We start from the raw sequence: 6,000 nt of genomic DNA, 5'->3' as shown, positions 1-6,000 counted from the left end.
TTCAGGTGTGGAGTTTGGTGAGTTCCTTATAGATTTTGGATACTAGCCCTTTATCTGATATGTCATTTGCAACTATCTTTTCCCATTCCGTCAGTTGCCTATTAGTTTTACGGATTGTTTTCTTTGCCATTCAGAAGATTTTTATCTTGATGAGTCCCAGTAGTTCATTTTTGCTCTTGATTCCCTTGCCTTTGGGGATGTGTCAAGTATGAAATTGCTGCAGTTAAGGTCAAGAAGGTTGTTTCCTGCTTTCTCCTCTAGAGTTTTGATGGTTTCCTGTCTCACATTCAGGTCGTTTAATCATTTTGAGTTTATTTTTGTGTATGGTGTGAGAAAATGACCTAGTTTTATTTTTCTGCATGTTGCTGTCCAGTTCTCCCAACACCATCTGTTAAAGAGGCTGTCTTTTTTTCCATTGGATACTCTTTCCCACTGTGTCAAAGATTAGTTGGCCGTACGTTTGTGGGTCCAATTCTGAGGTCTCTTTTCTATTTCATTGGTCTATGTGTCTGTATTTGTGCCAATACTATACTGTCTTGATGATGACAGCTATGTAGTAGAGGCTAAAGTCTGGGATGGTGATGCCTCCCGTTTTGGTTTTCTTCTTCAGTATTACTTTGGCTGTTTGGGGTCTCTTGTGGTTCCATACAAATTTTAGAATAGTTCTAGTTTTGAGAGGAATGCTGGTGCAATTTTGATTGGGATTGCATTGAATGTGTAGATTGCTTTGGGTAGTAATGATGTTTTAACTGTATTTACTCTTCTGACCCATGAGCATGGAATGTTTTTCCATTTCTTTGTGTCTTCTTCAATTTTCTTCATAAGCTTTCTATAGTTGTCACCATACAGATCTCCTATATCTTTGGTTAGGTTTATTCCTAGGTACTTTATGGTTTTTTTGTGCAATTGTGAACGGGATCAGTTTCTTGATGTCTCTTTCTCTTGCTTCATTGTTGGTGTATAAGAATGCAACCGATTTCTGCACGTTGATTTTGTACCCTGACTTTGCTGAATTCATGGGTCAGTTCTAGTAGGCTTCTGGTGGAGTCTGTCGCGTTTTCTATGTAGAGTATCATGTTGTCTGCGAAAAGTGAAAGTTTGACTTCTTCTTTGCCAATTCTGGTGCCTTTTATTTCTTTTTGTTGTCTGATGGCTGCTGCTAGGACTTTCAGCACATGTTAAACAACAGTGGTGAGAGTGGATGTCCCTGTCGTGTTCCTGATCTCAGGGGGAAAGTTCTCACTTCTTCCCTGTTGAGGATGATGTTAGCTGAGGGCTTCTCATAGATGGCTTTTATGATGTTTAAGTAAGTTCCTTCTATCCCGACTTTTTCAAGGGTCTTTATTAAGAAGGGATGCTGTATTTTGTCAAATGCTTTTTCTGCATCTATCAACAGGATCATATGATTTTTTCTTTTCTTTTGTTAATGTGATGTATCACATTGATTGATTTGCGAATATTGAACCAGCTCTGTAACCCAGGAATGAATCCCACCTGATCATGGTGGATAATTCCTTTTATGTGCTGTTGGATTTGATTTGCAAGTATCTTGTTGAGGCTTTTTGCATCCGTATTCATCAAGGATATAGGCCTGTAGTTCTGTTTTTTTGCTGGGTCTCTGTCTGGCTTGGGAATCAAAGTGATGCTGGCTTCGTAAAATTTTCCTTCGATGTCTATTTTTTGTAATAGCTTGAGAAGAATGGGCATTAATTCTGTTTTAAATGTCTGGTAGAATTCCCCAGGGAAGCCATCTGGCCCAGGGCTCTTTTTGTTGGGAGATTCTTGAGAACTGATTCGATTTCCTCACTAGTTATGGGTCTGTTCAGGTTTTCTATCTCTTCCCGTGTGAATTTTGGTAGTGAGTGTGTGTTTAGGAATTTGTCCATTTCTTCTAAGTTGTCCAGTTTGTTGGCATATAATTTTTCATAGTATTCCCTGAGAATTGTTTGTATTTCTGAGGGGTTGGTTGTAATAAGTCCATTTTCATTCATGATTTTGTCTATTTGAGTGCTCTCTCTTTTCTTTTGGAGAAACCTGGATAGAGGTTTGTCAATTTTGTTTATTTTTTCAAAAAACCAACTCTTGTTTTCATTGATCTGTTCAATTGTTTCTTTGGTTTGTATATTGTTTATTTCTGCCCTGATCTTTATTATTTCTCTTCTCCTACTGGGTTTGGGGTGCTCTTGTTGCTCTCCCTCTAGTTCCTTTAGGTGCGCTGTTAGATTTTGCACCTGTGCTTTTTCGAATTTCTTGAAATAGGCTGAAGTGCAATGTGCTTTCCTCTTAGGACTGCCTTTGCCGCATCCCATAGAGTGTGGATTGTTGTATTTTCATTTTCATTTGTTTCCATATATTTTTAAATTTCTTCTCTAATTGCCTGATTTGCCCATTCTTTCTTTAGGAGGGTGTTCTTTAACCTCCATGTTTTTGGAGTTTTTCCAGAGTTCTTCCTGTGATTGGTTTCAAGTTTCATAGCATTGTGATCTGAAAGTGTGCATGGTATGATCTCAATTCTTTTCTATTTATTGAGGGCTGCTTTATGACTAGTATGAGAAATATCTTGTAAAATGTGCCATGCGCACTTGAGAAGAAAGTGAATTCCTTGGCCTCAGGATGTAGAGTCCTAAACATATCTTTCAAATCCATCTGGTCCAATGTGTCCTTCAAGTCCATTGTTTCTTGAGTGATTTTCTGTCTCGTTGATCTATCCATTGCTGTAGGTGGAGTATTAAAGCCCCCTGCTATTAGCACATTCTTATCTATAAGATTGTTTCTGTTTGTGATTGTTTTAGATATTTAGGTGCTCCCATATTCGGAGCGTAGACATTTATAATGGTTAGTTCTTCCTGATGGGTAGACCCTGTAATTATTACATAATGCCCTTCTTCATCTCTTGTTATTGTTTTTTTTTTAAAGTCTAGTTTGTCTGATATATGTATAGCTACTCCAGCTTTCTTTTGACTTCTAGTAGTATGATATATATTTCTCCATCCCCTTACTTTCAATCTGAAGGTGTCCTCAGGTCTAAAATGCGTTTCTTGTAGACAGCAAATAGGTGGACTTTGTTTTTTTTATCCATTCTGCTACCCTATGTCTTTTGATTTGGGCCTTTAGTCCATTTACATTCAGTGTTATTATTGAAAAATATGGGTTTAGAGTCATTGTGTCCTTTGTGGGATTCATGCTTGTGGTGGTGTCTCTGGTACCTTGTGTTCCCTGCAACATTTCCCTCAGAGTCTCCCTAAGGATTTCTTGTAGGGCTGGTTCAGTGGTAATGAATTCTTTCAATTTCTCTTTATTTGGAAAGACTTTTATCTCTCCCTCTATTCTGAATGACAGGCTTGCTGGAAAGAGGATTCCTGGCTGCATATTTTTTCTGTTCATCACATGGAAGATTTCCTGCCATTCCTTTCTGGCCTGCCACGTTTCAGTAGATAGGTCTGTCACCACTCTGATAGGTTTCCCTTTGTATTTAGGGCCCTCTTCTCCCTAGCTGCTTTCAGAATTCTTTGTCCTTATATTTTGCCAGTTTCACTATGATATATCATGCAGAAGATCGATTCAAGTTTCGTGTGAGGGGAGTTCTCTGTGCCTCTTGGATTTCAACGTCTGTTTCCATCCCAGATTGGGGAAGTTCTCTGCTATAATTTGTCCCAGGACTCCTTCAGCACCTTTTCCTCTCTCTTCCTCTTCTGGAATTCCTATGATACGAATATTATTCTGTTTGATTGTATCGCTGAGCTCTCAAACTCTCCTTTCATGTTCCTGGATCAGTTTTCTCTTTCTCAGTTTCCTCTTTTTCTATGATTGTGTCTTCTAAATCACTTATTCTCCTTTCAGCCTCTTCAATCCATGCATTGGATATCTCCATTTTATTATGCATCTCATTTATAGCATTTTTTACTTCATCACAACTATTTTTAAGCTCCATAGTCTTTGTAGCAATAGTTTCTCTGATGTCTTCCATGCCTTTTTCAAGCCAGCGATTAATTTTATGACTTGTTCTAAATTCTTGTTCAGTTATGTTGCTAATATCTGTTTTGAGCAGTTCTTTAGCCGTCATTTTTCCTGGAATTTCTTTGGAGGAGAGTTCTTCCGTTTCGTCATTTTGGTTAGCTTTCTATCTTGTTAGTTTTAAAAACTTGTTGTGCACTCTGCACCTGTGAGTGACTGATGGCTGTGGGGGGTTAGGGGGAAGATGGGCATGTAGGAGGGCACTTGTGGGGATAAGCACTGGGTGTTATATGGAAACCAACTTGACAATAAACTATTTGTAAAAAAAAATAAAGTAAAATAAAACGAATATGTGGGAAAGAAAAAAAAAAGAGTGCAGCTGTACGAAAGAAGGCTCTTTGACTGTCAAGGGCCTGTCTGTTTAGGAAGTGTTCTTTGAATGGTGTGTCTTGGTTTCTCTTGTTGAGACCTTGGTTATTTTATTTTCCTACTTGTAGTGTTATTTGGGACTCTCCACCATGTGTACTTTGGCTTGTTTCTTGAGGTAGCCCTTGAAAAGAAAACAGACAGACAAACACATAGGGAACAAAGGCACACAAATGCACAGACAAATCCAACAAGCACGCAAACCTAAAGGGAAAATGGAAAAGAAAAAAACGAAGACACACACATACACACACACACACACACACACACACACACACACAAAAGAGGAATGTGGGAAGACAAATAATAAAAATAAAAATACATAAAAAAGAAGAAAAGAAAAGAATAAATACCCAAAAGAGAAAGGACAGTCTAAACCATAAAACCAGAATTGTCAGCTACAAATAAAGAGCCGGGTGTGTGCAGTGCTGATGGAAGAGCATATACAAAGAGAGAAATGACAGGGCAGGGTGGGGAGGAAGCAAAACTGGAAATGAGATGTGCAGGCAGAGAAACAAAAGCACAGCGGTCTGGCTTCAGGCGCTGCCGCATCCCCTCCAGGTCAAGCTGGCGAACGAGGAGCAGTTTCTCCTGGGGTCACCTGGGACCAGTGCATCCCTTTCAGGGTCAGCTGGACAGCAGGAAACTGGATCCCTCTGTGTCCTGAGTCAAGGTTTTTCTCTTCTGCAGCGACAGGGACCTGTCTTGAGCAGTTTTGGCTACTCTTTCTTTTTTCCCTAGTCTCACCATGGTTCCCCGCAAACGGGGATCCCTCCCCTCCCTCTGTGTTTCTGTCCGGCCCATTTTTGTCTTCCCCAGTTCTCACTCATGCTATAAGGTTTTCTCGGCGGATTCTGTCTCCTTTTCCTCCCAAACTCTTGGATTCTGTGTTCCTAGGGATCCAGGCCTTCTCCATTTGAGAGATGGGGGCGAGTGAAATGTACAGAGCTCCCTACTTCTCCGCCATCTTGACTCTCTCCCTTTTTTTTTTTTTTTTGAGTTTATTTGTTTTGTGTGTGCAAAAGAGAGAGAGCGGGGGAAGGGGGAAGCAAAGACTGAAGAGAGAGAATCACGGAACTGAATACAGGGGTTCATCTCATGAACAGTGAGATCATGACCTGAGCAGAAATCAGGAGTCCAACACTTAACCAACTGAGACACCTAGGCACCCCGGCATTTAGATTTTTTCATGGCTACAGACAGGTGTTACCAGTCTTAACCATTTTTCATCGATCTTTTCATCAGCCTTTCACCTAACAGTTTATCAGCCATTGGTAATCATTGACTAGATCCATTATTTCACTGAGTTGTAAAATCATTTAATTCCATCCATCCTTTTTTTCTGCTTGTATTCAGTGAAATTAAAAAAGCCATTTTCTTTCACAAGTTGTTTGGTTATCCTCAAGTACCAGCAACTTATACAAGAAATATAAAATATTTACTAGTTTTCAGAATGAGTTGGTTTTTTAGTATCAAAGGTGATCAGTGAGATTTTCCTATCAGTGTTGCTGTGAACAATGGATTTTGATTTCTTTGATGTGTTTCAATTCCTTGCAGTCATTATTCTTCTTGATGCTTAAATTGTCCCATCTTTGGCCCATGGGAGCCTTTTCAAGTTGA

The sequence above is a fragment of the Hyaena hyaena genome, unplaced genomic scaffold, assembly GCF_003009895.1.
Source record: "Hyaena hyaena isolate Hyena2069 unplaced genomic scaffold, ASM300989v1 scaffold_82, whole genome shotgun sequence".
Classification (NCBI taxonomy): Eukaryota; Metazoa; Chordata; class Mammalia; order Carnivora; family Hyaenidae; genus Hyaena; species Hyaena hyaena.
Note: the sequence above shows the minus strand (reverse complement) of the source record.